We start from the raw sequence: 16468 nt of genomic DNA, 5'->3' as shown, positions 1-16468 counted from the left end.
TTTCTTCATTTTGAAAAGGAAAAGATTTCACTTTTAGCCATTCTAGTGGGTTAGAATATATTGTGGTCATCAAGGCTTTTAATATATTAAGCTAATTTATAAGTACTGTTGGTCATTTTATATGATAAATTGCAAATTTTTTTCAAGTTTTGTCCATTTCTGATGTGGGCTGTTTGGAGGTATTCAGCATATATTAATGCGTCAGGGAGTTTTCCAGGTATATGTATTAAGAATATTTTCTCCTAGACTGTGGACACTTTATTTTATACAGTGCTCTTTGTTTTGTTTTTAGCTCTTATTGCCATAAGGATTTGTTCTTAATAAAACAGACAAGTTATTTAATTTGTGGGTGTGATATAATATGATACATGCAGACATGCTCTTCAACAACATAGAGAGACAGGTAAAGCAGATACAACCCCCAGATATTGGTTCCTTTGAGGGCTAAAGAGACCCATGGGAGTTATGGTCATGGCCGATGGGGTTAACTACCAAGGCAGATGGCCCCTCTTTGGAAATGGTGTTTATGTGTGATGAATCTGGACTCAGATGGGATCTCCCTTCATAAGACTTTCATGCTAATGTGCTGGAGGTGCTGTTAATGTTGGGGTTTAAGATATATTTAGGGGATTTGAATCTCTGGACTGACAATGTGATAGCCAGGTCCTGAGCCTCAACAGACTCCAGCACCTACAATCTGATATATTGGACTTACCACACTCAGCTAAGATGGAGTTGAAGAAGGACAACCACCACACCATGGAGCCTAGAGTGATTACAACTGAAAATGGGAGGATTGCATCCAGCATCCATGTGTAATCTGAGCCTCCTCTTGACATAGAGGTGCAATGGACACAACCAATCCAATGTCCACATAGAAGAGGTGGCATTGGATTGGGAAAAGTGGACATGGTGGACGATGGGTATGGGGAAAGGCAGGAAGAGATGAGAGGTGGAGGCGTCTTTGGCACATAGAGCTGCCCTGGATGGTGCTCCAGAGGTAATCACCGGACATTGTAAATCCTCACAGGGCCCACTGGATGGAATGGAGGAGAGTATGGGCCATAATGTGAACCATTGTCTATGAGGTGCAGAGGTGCCCAAAGATGTACTTACCAAATCCAATGGATGTGTCATGATGATGGAAACGAGTGTTGTTGGGGGGGGGGGGGGGGAGAGGGGGGGTGGGGGGTGGGGTTGAATGGAACCTCACATATATATTTTTAATGTAATATTATTACAAAGTCAATAAAAAAATAAATAAAATTAAAATAAAAAATAAAAAAAAACATATTGGTATTAACACCATGGTTGGAATTTTTAAATGAAATAATGTATATGCTTTTAAAAATCGTTGACTAGCTCCCAATATCTAGGTGAGTCTTATTCCAATTCTAAAACCACAGATTTTGAGGGAATTGTTTCTTTCTCATTGTGCAGAAAATAGGTGATTGGGTGCTATCAAACAGACCTACACACCTGGCATCAGCTCTTTTGTCTTAAACTATTAGAATATTCCTTTCTACCTAGTGCAGTCCATGGGTCAAAAATGAGCATGTGACCCAATTTTAGCAATGGGAGTAAGTACATTTCAAGATTGATGGAGAAGATATAATTTATATATGCAATCAACTTCATTCTTCTGCTAAAGCAAATTTAAGTTCTGTTTTCTATTGTTTGAAACCAAAAGAGATCCAAGTTATGCAGTGACCTTATATAATTATGATAGCATGCATAAGAGCATCACAGGGTCTATCTTTATAAAGACAGTCAACAGTTAGACTGATTTTATTTTAGATATTCTGTATCTTCATCCTCTATTTGCTCACCCGTTCAGTGTTATCATCTCACTCTACCTTCATTCAGTTTCTCTATTTATCAGTTGTACTAATCTCCTTCTATTCCTCTATGTAGTCCTTTGTCCATTCCTCTCTCTTTCCATCTTTTCCTCCATTCATTAATCCATCAAATCATTCCAACTTTTTCCCTTTGACTCTCTCTCTCCATTCATCCATCCCTCTATCCAGTCATTTCTTCCATCCATTCATTTAACAAACATTTTTATTCTCATTTGTATGCTTAAAAATCCAATAAGGATAACACTAGAAAGAAAAATTATAGGCTAATGTAAATTTAAACAAATACAATAACACTTCATGCAAATTTACTCCAGTCTAATAGGAGAACATCTCAGAATGGCCCATTAAAGTTTTTCTCAATAATTCATATTAAGTCTTATTAATGAAATTTTTTAAGTTAACAGGTAAAGGAAAAAATATACACTGTGAGGAAAGTCAAAAATATATTGTCCAAATCATTATAAACATCTGAACAATCTAGAATGAAAGAAATAGTTTTTTTATCTTAAATGGTTATGATAAAACAATTTGCCATAGTCACCGTAGGTGATCATGAAATCTTTGACAAATTTTCCACTTAAGACATGAGAAATAGATGGAGTTCCATGAGGAACTCTAAGACTACACATCATATTAAACAAATAAAGAAATAAGAGAGATAAAGAATTGGAAAGAAAAGGAAAGGAGAATTTGCCTAAAGAAATATGTGAACCAAGAAGTAAGAGAAATAGTGCTTTTTGTATACAATATGAATAACCTTTGAAAATGTAGCAGAGATAAAAAAGACCTTCATATTACATACAACAAATAGGAGAATTTATTACCCTTATATGTATTTATATATATATGCAAAATACACATATATACCTAAATTATCAATGAATGGTGATGAGTAGAGGAGAGAATGGAAAGAGATAGCCAAACCCTGAGAGAGAAAACTTGCCCGTTGCAAATATATGAGCTTTCCCCAAATTAATCAATAACTTAAATATATTTCCAACCCAAATCTAATAGTATTTTAATATAGCTTCTGACAAGCCATTTCCAAAGGTCAAATGAAAGAAAATAAACAAAAACAGTCTTAGGTACCAACACCATTCCTCCTTACTTAAGGAGTTGTTTTTTCCCATCATGATTTCCTGGAGGAGTAGGCTGGAGAATGGATGCAGATGGGCAAACAGAAAGTATACAGCACAGTACTTAATTAATTTTAGTGCTTGTCCTTCCTCTTCCAGTTGCATTTTTTCTCATAAAGCAGTATTTATGTAAATTTGAAAAATTAATCCATAAGACTTTTTCAAAGAACCTCACTTCAAAAGGCAGTCATCAATTTGTTGGATCCACATAGCACTTTATATTAGATAAGCATGACAGGTGGTATTATATTGAAGTTTAGGAGATTAAGAGAATTTTCAAAGACCAAATAGGGTCTAGGCTTATAAAACAGGCCCGTTACATTTATGTGAAATCTCAGAGATACAGATCTTGAAAAAGGCTATTTGAAAATGAACAATCTGAGTAAGATGAAAGGATCTTGAACATCATCATTACCACTGTATTTCCATTGGGCAGAAAGTTGCATCTCCAAAAATGAATTTGATTTTATTTACAAGACTTCTTACCCTACATTACCTCTTTCCTTCCTTCCTTCCTTCCTTCCTTCCTTCCTTCCTTCCTTCCTTCCTTCCTTCCTTCCTTCCTTCCTTCCTTCTTTCCTTCCTTCCTTCCTTCCTTCCCTCATTCATTCCTTCCCTCCTTCCTTCCTTCCTTCCCTCCTTCATTCCTTCCCTCCATCCTTCCTTTCATCCTTCTTTCCTTCCTTCCTTTCTTACTTCCTTCCCTCCTTCCTTCCTTCCTCCCTCCCTCCCACCCTCCCTCTCTCCCTTCTTTTCTCACTTTCTTTCTGACTTTCTCTTTCCTCCTTCTCTCTCCATTTCTTTCCTCAATATTTACATACTTGGCTAATAAAAGAGAAAGAGAAATTCAACACAATGGGGTGGAAAATGATTCAAATCCTTTGATCTACTTGCTAAGGCTGAGAATAAAATTTGATTCTTAGTTAATTGATACTAGAAAGTAATTCAATTCTCAATAATTGCAAAAGAAGAATATGTTATTTTCTCAGAAAAAAAAGTCAGATATTCTTAGAAATCATCTCTAAAATATGTTCTCAATTAGGACCTCTAATTTAAGTAAGATTCTGAATTGCAAAGTGAATCATAAGTTTTACAACTAATAAAATGGAATAATATGCCATGATTATTTCTTGAAATCAGAGTAAACCATTAAACACACTGCATTTCAGAACCTAATGCTCAGCCCATAAAGCTTTCTGCATTCTCTATATGATCAAACCTGGAATCTACAGAAGCTAGAAAGGAGAACACAAATCCCATTTCTTTTAGATCATTCCTCCCTACAATCAGCATTTCTGCCAGACACGCTTTTGAGTCGCTTAGACATATTGAGGTTATTCTCTCCAACAAATCCAGAAATGGTGCAGTAATTATGAAGGAAATGTACTATCAATTATAAAATGCAAGTGGTAATCATACTGAGCATAGTAAAATGTTGTGGTATTTGTTCAAGAGGGGAAAAGTCAAATAAATACATTAGGAAGTTCAGAAAAATGAGTTGTTTATATATAAGAATCTATTATTCTTAAAATCTGGTCATGGAAAACTGGGAGATAATAAGGAATAGTCCATAAATGGTATTGGATCACTAAGACTACCATAAAGAGATGAAAGAAAGGAAATGTTGATAGTGTTTATAAGGGAAATTAGGAAAACAGAAGTGCAAAACAAAGTGGGAGAATATGTGTAAATTAGGTAATTACACACAAAATGAATGCAAAGTACCCATCTTCATGAGTGTATTTGATATGAGGAAACAAAAATATAATTTAAAGTTAAAAATGTAGATGGCTGAAAGAGGTGTTCCTGAACACTTTGAGAGAATGTAGGAAATTCATGTGTTAATTGAGGATAAATTACATTATATTTTTATCTAATACCTGAATGCAAGCATGGAATAGATTTTCATCAGTCCCCCTATATGTTTTAGGAACCAAATGAGATAAAACTTAAGAAGACTTATTTCCCCCAGAATGTGTTTTATTCCATAACCCATGGTGAGTGTTCCTATCTGGCCTTAAGAAAATAATATAGCACTTTGGAGCAAAGATGCAGCCTAGTAATCCAGCATTGGAAGCCAAGATGGAGAAGATCTCCACAGCTGCCATGACCTTCCCCTTGGTGCTGTGGTAGACAGGGAGGAAAGTGACCCAAACACTGCAGAACACCAACATGCTGAAGGTCAAGAACTTGGCTTCATTGAAGGTGTCAGGCAGGTTCCTGGCCAGGAAAGCTACAATGAAGCTCACAAAAGCCAGGCAGCCCAGGTATCCCAGGACACAGTAGAAGGCAATGGCTGAGCCCTTATTGCACTCGATGATGATATAACCAGGCTCAGAGTGTGCATCTTTATCAACAAATGGGGGAGAGGTTCCCAGCCAGATGCCACAGAGTGTCATCTGGATCAGGGAGCAAATGGGAATAACAACGTTAGGTGCCCCTGAAACCAGCCACTGCCTCATTCTTCTCCCTGGAGCAGTGACTTTGAATGCCAGAACCACAGTGATTGTTTTAGCCAAAACAGTGGACACAGCCACAGTAAACACAATTCCAAATGTGATTTGTTGGAGGATGCAGATGGCTGTGTTTGGGCAACCAATGAAGAGTAAGGAGCAGAGGAAGCAGAGCTTGAGGGAGATGAGGAGGATGTAGCTGAGGATCCTGTTATTGGCCTTGACTATGGGAGTTTCTCGGTATTTCACAAAGACCCCAAGAATAGCAGCAGTGAGAAAAGAGAAGCAAAGAGCTGTGCAGACCAGAGCCATCCCCAAAGGGTCTCCATAAGCCAGGAAGGTCACAGCTTTTTGGAGGCAGTGATTTCTCTCACTGTTTGCATGCTCATGATCTGCACACTTCACACACTCATCCATATCTGGTGAGAAAAGCAATGTGTCATCAGCTCATGTTCAGTAATTTTAACTTATTTATAAGTCCCTAAAAGAAACACATTGGGTAATTTTATCCATTTTTGTCAACTTGCATTGACTTCAAGAAAGTGTGTGTTATAATCTGTTTATTTTTCTCCCCTCAAACTTTCTCTTAGAGCTCTGACCTTCTTTCGACATTCAGACCTTCAATTGGAAGGAGTTGCTCTTTTCATTCAATGTTGAGTTTTCGTTCAGTTCTTTTAAAACTTGTACACTGGTGGATAACATATACTCATAAGGGCATCTTTAGACATCCAGTACAAATATGATGTTCCATTACTGGGCCATAAAGCTACTTAAATATTCATCTTTGTAAATAATGCCATCCACTTTTCCAACTAGTTACACTAGTTTAAACTCCAGCAATCAACATTCTTTCTAGTTCTACCATGTTCTCTTAGACCCTTGACGTGGATGTTGTTTAATTTTTGCTATTATGGGGGATGCTTGGAGCTTTTTCACTATGAATTTTGTTTGGAATTTCTTGGAGAGTAATTAATCTGAACACGAGCTCATATGTTCATTGCACATTTCAAGATGTTTTTGAGGAAAGAGATTGTGCTCAAGCCATGCCCTTTTTATTGCTGTATTTTCTGTCTCTCTTGTGCTTTAGTAAAAGCACTCTATATATGCTAGGAATGATTTCTCACTGGCTAGATCTATTTTACAGATTTTATCCAACTTAAGTTGTTCCCTTCTATTTCTAATTTGGTAAACAATGGTTTTGCTATTTATTTTTAAATATTGAATGGATGCTCACTTTTATTCAATGTTTTCCTGAATTTTTTTTGAAATGATGGTTTCTCCTTTTCGAGGTGCTCATGTACCAATTTATTTTGCATAAAATAAACTTCATCACAATAAGTTCTTTATGTTATATAGCTGGATTTGGATTGCAGCTTTTCTTAACGGCAAATGTGAGTTTAGTGTAAAGAGAAAAATTGACCTAAATATTTTATTTCTTACAGCAATGTTATCAGACTTTGGTACCAATGTTAAGCTCTTCTAGTATAATTAAATGTGCATTTTTCCACATTTTCCTAATATCTGGAAAAGTTTGAGTAGATAAGGATTCTTTTTTCCTTGAAAGTTTGGATGCATTTTTCAGTGAATTCATTGGTCCCCCAATTTTTTTAGTAGATATGTCATTTTAAATTATGGTTTAATATCCTAAGTAGATATGAATATTTTCAGATTTTCCATTTTTCTTGGGACACTAAACCTTTATTTTTGGGGAAATTTGAGAATTTCATTTAAATTTTCAAATATATTGAAATGAAGTTATTTTTACTATCCTTTATGATTTAATATTTCTGTACATACATCCCACTTTTAAGTCTTTTCACTATTTATTATGCAACTTTTCTTAATCATTATCTATCAATTTATCATTATCTAACAATGTGTCTTTCATTAGATTTAGCTTTGAGTTTTATTCTTTCATATTTGTCTTTTATTACATTTTCTTTTTATACTTATTATTTTCAGTCTTCCACTATCTTTATGTTTACTCTAATGTTATTATTTTAGCCCGTGATACTTAAACATCAGATTTTTTTACATTTAAATATGCATACTAATAATACATACATAGGTATATAAAATTTAACATTAAACATCATTCTCTGAGGATACCTTTAGCCTTATCATATAAGACATGAAATGTGGCAATTTTAATTTTAAACATTTCAAAAATCCTATCATACTATTTACTTTAAACCATGGGTTATTTAATAGTGTATTTCTTAATCTCCAAATGTGTGGGAATTGACTTTGTAGATATACTATTCTTTTACATGTGCACATGGAGCATTTACTCAAACTTGCTTATAACCAATGTGTACATGAATCATTTTCCCAAGTTGACTAAATCCAGGTTATATCATTAGAACAACATGTTTCAAAAAGCTGAAACAACAGTAACCATTTCAGGGAATTAAATTGCATACTAATCACCAAAAGAAACTTAGAAATTTACCACCATAGAAGTGATTCTATAACTTAATATCATGAAGATGAATAATTTCAAGATGTTAATTATATTACGAAAAGAATATTAAAGACTATTCTACATCATATCTCAAACCCCATCCTCAATATTCTGTGTGATCCTGTCACATTGAAACTCTTTTCGGGTACTCTGAATCTCTGAATATTATATGCAGTGGTGGTTTCCTTTTCTTCATTTATAATAATTTGGCCAAGATTTTATTCCTCCCTTCACACATATTTATATAATACTAAGTTCCTACCTCTCTGAAGAACCCATGAGACCCATCCTCTCAATGCAGGTACGGGTCAATAGGTTCCTGTTCAAACATTTACTGCGTGCTTTAAGCATGGACCAAAAAAGTCTATGTTTTTCTCCCCAATTACCTGGGAACTTGAGGAGAGTGGAAACCAAAACTCCTCTTTAAGGGTACGTTAGATCATCCTCATTTTGTACACAATAGAAATAAATATTTCTAAAATCATTCCCAAACATTCTGAGCAGCTGCTCTGTGTCATGAACAGTTTTAGGCACAGAAACTGAGGAAGGTCTAAACACATTACTTAAATATAATCTAAGCAAGCTTTCACTCAATACGGAAATCAGGTACTTGTAACACCATGTACTAAATTCCAAGAGAGGGAGGAAAGGTGTATTAATTTGGTGGCATCAACAAAAGGGATTCCTAGAGACTATTTGGCCTTACATGTGTCTGAACAATGACTCAAATAAGCTAGTTCTGGGCAGAGAATTGGTGTCATTTCAAAGGGAAATATTTTTTATTGTAAAAATGAAATTACTATACAAAGGAAGGAAGAATTTTGTCTCTGTAGTTGTCCTCCAGATTCTTTCTAATACCTTGTATGAATTGGGGATATAAAGGAGATTTGGGGACTTTTTGTGGGTATAAACTTACCTGTCTCATTGGAAATCTCATTCTCTGGGCAGGGGATGCAAAGAAAACAACAGGCAGCCTTTCCCTCCTGAAAGGTTTTCCTGAATCCAGGAGAACACTTCTCACTGCATACAGATTTGGGAGTCTGGGAAGAAATCAGATACATGCTCTTAACAGTGAACATTTAATTCACCAGTATTTAGAAGGTTGAAGTATTGGAGCACCAACAAATTTAAATTTCAAATACCTAAGTCAAATTAATTGATAAGATATCAGGTTTATTACATGATATGAAATATAATAACTTAGATATGTATCTTTAAATAAATATTTTCTTTTTCCATCTTTAGGACTGTAGGTGAGAAAATTTATCAAGTGAAAAGGTAACTGGTTAAACTAATAATTTGGTTATTTACTCAGCAGCAAGGAGGGTAGACAGTCTCTGTGTTGGTTAGGTTAATGTGTTAACATGGTCAGTGTTTGGTCAAGTAAACTCTGGGCTAATTGTTATAAAGGATATTTATGGACATTAGTCATCATGTAATAAACTGCATAAATGGCTGGTTACATGTACAATCGACCAGGGAGATTTCTGTCAGCAATGAATGAGGTTTTATACAATCAGATGACTAACTTAAAACAGGAATTGATTTCAGGATTTGGAGAGAATTTCCCAGCTCCTGTTTGGACAGGCAACGTCTCCTGGGAACTGATCAAGGGCCTTCATGGGACCTTCATTGGAGCCCCTGTTTTCAGCCTGCCTGCAGAATCTGGACTAGGCCATCCCCGTGGTCACATGAGAGAACTTTATTAAATCTCTTTCTATTCACAGATATCTCCTGTTGATTCTGTTTCCTTAGAGAAACTTGACCATTACAACCTCCATGACAAGATTTTTGATATTTTATTGTAATACTATGCATGGTAATTGGGTCCTACCCACCTCTGAAAATGCTGTGGCCCATTCTATCACCTCCTCAGATATAGACAATTGTTGATCCCATGGCACACCTGAGTCGAAATGTCCTACTTTAACTTTAAGTCCAAAACCTTCTGGAAAATTCCAAAAGTTGAGAATGTCATAACTGGCTTCCAATTTCCTTTCATCATCAAAATACACTGGGTCACCAGCAGGATTGTTAAATTGGACGTTCTTCAGAAATGGGTGCAGCTAAAAGAGACACACCTGTGAGGAACTGTGTCCTCTGATCAAGGACAGATCACCAAGGTCGGAACATCCCTGATTCTCTGTCATCCCTACTTCCTAAGGCAATTTTATTATTAACATTCAATTAAGTAAAAAAAAAAAAAAGAAACCTTAAGGAGAACTAAAATTTCATAGCATAAAATATTAAGTTTCAGGGGAAAACTTCAAGTACAATGAGATCAAAACAATCTGTGAGTGTGGGATACAGACAAACCTTATTAGAAGAATCATATCTAAACACTCTCAATTGCTAACTGAATTCTCCCCAAGCAAGGTCATCAATATCTGAAGAGCTTGCAGAATTAAATGATATAATTTATATACAGTATCTAACAAAGTGCCTAAAGCTAATTCAAAAACTAGTTTGTCCCTGCTGTCATGCAATTGTTCAATGGAAGAGGTCTAGGTATTTTATATTAAAACTTTAAGTGGGCAGAAAGTTGAGGGCCTTAGTAACAAGAAGCATTGCCATTGACTAATAACTCCTTCCCTCCCTGCCATTGGCACCTTCCTGTTCGTTACCATTTCTGCATAGGGCTAGATTTACCTCCTAGACAGTGAACAAGCAAATCATCTCTTGCACTTTTCAAGAGACAGCCCTAAAATTCCTGACTTGAGCATATGCTGCATTCCAAGAAATTTATGATTATGACATGTTGTGAAACACACATGCTATTCAATGGAAGAGGTATTACCTGTCAAGGGTAATCCACCAGTCCAAATCCATTTTCCACTGACTGTATTTCTACTCGTTGAAGAAGAATTTCATGAAGGCTCTGAGCCACAGCATACACTGCATTATAAACATTATAACTTCCTTCATTCATGTCCTTGTCAAATAGCCACCAAGGCAACAACTCCAAGGAGGCATTGGGAGGACAATTCTCCAGAGTGTTACAGTCAGATTCAGAAACCAAGCAATCAAAAGAGACGTACCACAATTTAGTGAGGTAAAAGTCTTCCGGGTATTTTGAAGGTTTAACTGTCTGGAAGAAAGTTTTGAAACCAGGCATATCAGCAGTGTGGTGTGAAAAAATGAGGGCCCCATGGAGTGAGTCAAGTAAAAAGTTTCTCTCACTGGTGGTAAAATCCCACTGTGAGGTTGTAACCCAAACTTTCCCTAAAACTAAGAGTCTCCATCTCCAAAAGCTCAATCCCATTAGGGAGTCGGAATCACCGTAAATGACAGTCACATTCACTGCTGATTTTCTGATGTGGAAATGATATTGCCAGTGTTTTGAAGAATATGCCCTCTCAGTGACAGGGATCGTTTCCAAGAAGGCTGCACAGACTCCATTTTTGTCCATTTCTGCCCTCAAGTCCCAAAGAAACTTCACACCTCTCTTGTCTTCTGAGATGACTAGTCCCACCCAGTTCCAGCTGAAATGGAGCATCACTGAGACCATTGCAAGGGCCAGAGTTGTGTCCTTAGGGGCCATCTGATAAAGAGATGACCGCTTGCCATCATCACTCAGTTGTGGGTCATAGAGGCCAAAAGCAAGCTAAAGGTAGGCGTGAAAGAGCCGGTATGAGAAAGAAGATTGGTCAGAAGCACAAAATCAGCCCTGATGAATATTAAACAATGTATTATTTTTTATTAAATTGTCTTTTGTTTTTAAGATACATAGATCACATAGAATGTTACCTTAAAAAATATGAGATTCCCTCATACCCAACACCCCAATCCACCACTACTCCTACATCAACAACATCTTTCATCAGTGTAGCACATTCACTGCATTTGGTGAATACATTTCGGAGTATTGCTGCACCATGTGGATTAGAGTCTACATTGTAGTTTACGCTCTCCCCCCAGTACATTCAGTGGTTACGGCAAGATATTAATGTCCAGCCTCTGTCCCTGCAATATAATTTTGGGCAACCCCAAGTCCCCAAAATGCCCCTACATCCCATCTCTCTTCCACTCTCCCTGCCCTCAGCAACTATAGTGCCCACATTTTCCAGATCAATGCTACGTTTCTTCCATCACTAGTAAGAATATTTCTGTAGTAGAATACCAGTAAGTTCACCCTAATCCATATTTTACCTCTCCATCCTGTGGACCCTGGATTGGTAAAATCCACTCCACTTCTATATCAGGAGGGCACTCAGATCTCACATGGTTGATGGATGTGATTCTCCTACTTTGAGTTGTAGGCACTCTTTAATTCCTAGTTGTGGTGGTTGACCAACTTCAACCTCCCTGTTAGCTGACCTGGGTAAGTAGATACAACTCCAGGTACTGGTGCTCCTGAGGGCTATAGAGACACACAGGACTATGATCATGGCAGCTGACTCTGGAGTTCAGTGCCTTGCCAGTGGACCCTATTTTGGAATTTGTGTTCCTCAGTGTGATGGAGGTGGACTCAGATGTGACCTTTCTACACATGCCTCTTCTGTCACTTTTACTGCACCTGTGGTTGGCACTGGGGTTGGTGTATATCCAGGAGACTTGAACCTCAAGAAAGACCAAATTGCAGCTGGGCCCTGAGCCTCAGCAGAGTTGTAAATCCTACTCACTGGTTCATTAAACAATGTTTTAAACAGGAGAAAGGAAATATTTGCTCTTCTTACTTTCTAATAATCTCCCAATCCCTGAGAGCATATTGGAAGCTACTTGACCAGTCTCAATGGTCTAGGAAACTCCTTTGGCTCTTACTCACTTGGTTTCACATATGTTCTAGAAAATGATATGTGAACATCCCATCATGTCACTGTGTACTGGCTGTACCCTTTGAGACATGAGTAAATACAATTCCTTCATTTGACCTTTTCTTTTAAGGTCCCTGAAATTAGCAAAGGAAACATTAATTTATCTTCCCTCCCATCTAATGAGGCTCACCTGTGGAATTTTGTAGAGTTCCAGCAGTGTCCCAATCTGGGCAGAAACTGCCCATGTTGTTCCTGTCAGGGCTGCTACAGACTTGCTCTCTTTCCTACAGGTGTAATTAGGAATGTCCTTGCCCAGCCCTGATTGCCATATGATGGGATTCTCCAATGTCCTCTGTTCACTGTGTAGTGAATTGTACAGATCAAATCCCAAAGTAATGTTGGGTAAAAGATGGGGGTTCCTGTTGATCTCTTCAATAGCAAAAACCAAGGCCAGAACATACTGGTAGTTCTTGGTCTGAAACCTGTATGGAATGCAAAGTTATATTTAGGCAGAAGACTCAAATCATGATTCTATTCAAAGTCAATAAAATGACCAAATTAAGGATGAACGCAAAAATGGACTCATTCTAGATTAGTGCTTCTGAAGCCTTGGAAATCAGCTAATCCTAAAAGAGTTAAAAGACATTTGAAGGTTATGACTGAATTTTGCATCTTTGGAAGAAGATGATACTGTTTACAAAGGAAAGTGTAATGAGTGAAAAAATTCATAAAGAATTTTTAATTTATTCTTTATATCAGGAAACAAGAATTATTTTTTCACATTAACACATTATTAAATGGTTTATATAATAGCAGGATAATTGTCATGAGTTTAGAATAATTCCAACTGAAGGGTATATCTCTTCAAAAGTTCAGGTCCACAGCATAAGCAGAATTGGATGAGAGAGGCAGAGGGGCGTAACATCTGTTTGGTGAGAAGTGTCCACAAGAAGACTGATAATCAATTAGCCTTAGATTCTACCCCATCAAGTTGTGGACATGCCCTCTTCCAATGGTGACATACTGGGAAGAATGTCAGAGCACCGAATAGGAAGAATCATGCAAGGCAGGAATATATGGGAGAAGAAAACTGATGAAGTGGAAGGTGATCCTTACCTATACCTAACAGGACTGGAAACACTGTAGTGTACTAAAGGGAAAGGTGTCATGATGTCTAGGAAGTCTCTTAAGCATTTCTTAAACAAAATATTACAATCCTAATAACATTAACAATTAATCTCAGATCTTCCTTTGTACTCCCTTCATATGACCCTTACTCTTTTCATCTTGTTGATTTGTGCACAGTTCCACTTCCTTTATTAATAGCCCCTTTTGCAGGACAAATGAAATTCCTTTCATATTTTTACCTGGCAACTGAATTTCCAAGAAGAACAAAAGTCTCCTGCATCCATTACAAACAGTCTTTTTCACAGGCTTGATTAACACACTAATAGCTATCGCTTACTGTACATTTCAACAGTTGGACACAGGTTTCCACATATGCTCAATCAATCAAACTTGTCAAATTTTTCAAACATAATTTATGTTTAGTAGATATATGTTGTCATTTTAGAGAGAAATATTGAAATTTTTCACTATGATGCCTTGTTTATACCTTGTTTCATTATTTGTTTGAGGATATTATATATTTATAATAATTGCTATTTGTTTGTGAAGATTTGAACCTTTTTTTATTATGAATGTACCTACCGCTCAATTCCTAAGGATGCATTTTATCCTCATCCAGATATACATATACTTACCTCTGGTTAATTGTGGATTTAACTTTTGTAATCTAGGGTATCTTTAGAGCTACACACTTTGGCTTTCAAGTTTTCATTTTTCTTTATATGTGTCTTATAAACACATTTGACAAGGAAGTAGGATGGTATAGTCCCTATGGAAAAAAAATGAATTATCTAGTAGGAATCTCTTCCACAATATAGAAAAAGAAGGAGCACCATAGCCGTGACAAATCCCAAGCAGAAAATAATATGAAATAATCGTAAAAAAGTACTATTAGCGAATTAGGTAACAGTTTATCAGTCTTCACTTTTCTGCAATGATAAAAAAGTACACACTCAATAAGTAGATGAAGCATTAAAGAACATTGAAGCATCTAACTGAATGTATTTGTTTAGGAGAAGAGTATTTTCTTAATATTATTAAACACAAAACAAAAATGCACTTAAATTGAGAATTTAGACTTTGCTTAATGCAAAGATAGTGAATCAAAATTGGAGGTGGCTGAAGGTCAGGCATGGAAGGATTACCCCCACACAGGGGCTGATCTGCACAGTCTAATACTCTCCCCATTCAGGATCTGAATGAGCCAAAACCATTAGCCAAGTTTGCTGATGCAGAATGTCATATGCGTCATGTATTGTGGGATGCCCTGTGCTTGAAGAATCCCTGAACAAAAAGCATTACCTTTAAAATCAAGGGCAGGATGAGGTCTGTTAATTCCAGGATTGCCTTGTACCTTACTGGCATTGACAGCGTATTACTTAATGCAAGAAAATAACAGGCAAAAAAGAATGGAAAGAAAGGAGCAAACCACAATCTTGCTGGAAGCAAGAGGTTCACATGGGAAACCCAAGAGAAAATGTGAAAAGTATTTGTAATTGATAAGGAAGTAGTCAATCATATATAGACAATTCTTAACAATGTTTAAATATAATATCAATAATTTATTAAGCTTTATAGGAAACAGATATGGTAGCAGATGATTAATAAAAAATTCTTAATATTAATAATGGTATAATATTGGACAATTTCATTTATATATTTTAATACAAGTAAAAATTAATATAATTCATAATTGATATTATTAAGACATATTTTAACAATAAATGCACTGTAAATTTACCTGTAAATCAATTTGTCTGTTACCTGTGAACAAGACCACAAAGCTCTACTGAGGAATGTAAATGTATAACAAACAGGGAAGTGGGTCTAATTCAGTGGTTGAGCACAAGCTTTCCATGTAAGAGGTCCCACACACAATCCCTCGTACATCCCCCAAAATATTACACCTACGTCAATAGTCTACAAATATTCTATGAAAGTTTAGTAGTATTATTATTGAATTAATGAAGTTTTCTAATAATGATTGAAGTAATGAGTGCAGAAATATGTGATGATAACAAATATCATTGATTGCACACTTTTGATGAATTGTATGCTTCATGAATATGTATCAATAAAATTGATTGTTTAAAAAAAAGTTAGCACAATTAGTAGATTCCCAGTTACCAGGGCTCAGAGGATGAGGTGAAGGAGAAGGTGGAATTATTTTTTAGTGGGCATGGATATATTCTTAGAGATGATGTACACATTTGGGTAATGGATGTTGGTGACGGCAGCACAATAATCATTTGGAATATTTGAGTGGTATATAAAACTATTTTTAAAAATCATTGAGACATTTATAAAGTTAATGTTAATACAGTTTGAGGTTTCTGGAAATATGGTAAGTTCAGGAAATTATTGAAATAATTGAGAACACTAAGGGGAGAATATAACAGAGAAACCAATAATTGCAATATTTAATTAGGCACATTATTTTAAACAAAATGGGAATGGCATTGGAAGACATGGATATATCAACAGGACAGAACAGAAAATAGAGAACCAATCTGTGTTTAAGTGACTATTTCACGCATTATCAAGCTGGTCTTGGAATAATGAACTGTTTCATTAGTGATGAAAGTATATAATTTTGGAATATAAAACGAAGTAATCTACTACATACTTGAGGCAAAATCTTTCCAGTTCTCAAAGGAACCACAAAGTAGTAGAA

At 36.1% G+C, this 16468-nt stretch overlaps 1 pseudogene; it reads right to left on the bottom strand.

Annotated features, from left to right (window-relative positions):
- Positions 1–4944: 4944 nt before the first annotated feature.
- The window catches only part of LOC101447842 (vomeronasal type-2 receptor 116-like), a 34068-nt pseudogene continuing 22544 nt past the window's right edge, over positions 4945–16468 (bottom strand).

Source organism: Dasypus novemcinctus, chromosome 30, assembly GCF_030445035.2.
Source record: "Dasypus novemcinctus isolate mDasNov1 chromosome 30, mDasNov1.1.hap2, whole genome shotgun sequence".
In the NCBI taxonomy this organism is placed as follows: domain Eukaryota; kingdom Metazoa; phylum Chordata; class Mammalia; order Cingulata; family Dasypodidae; genus Dasypus; species Dasypus novemcinctus.
This window is presented reverse-complemented; position numbering and strand designations above follow the sequence as displayed.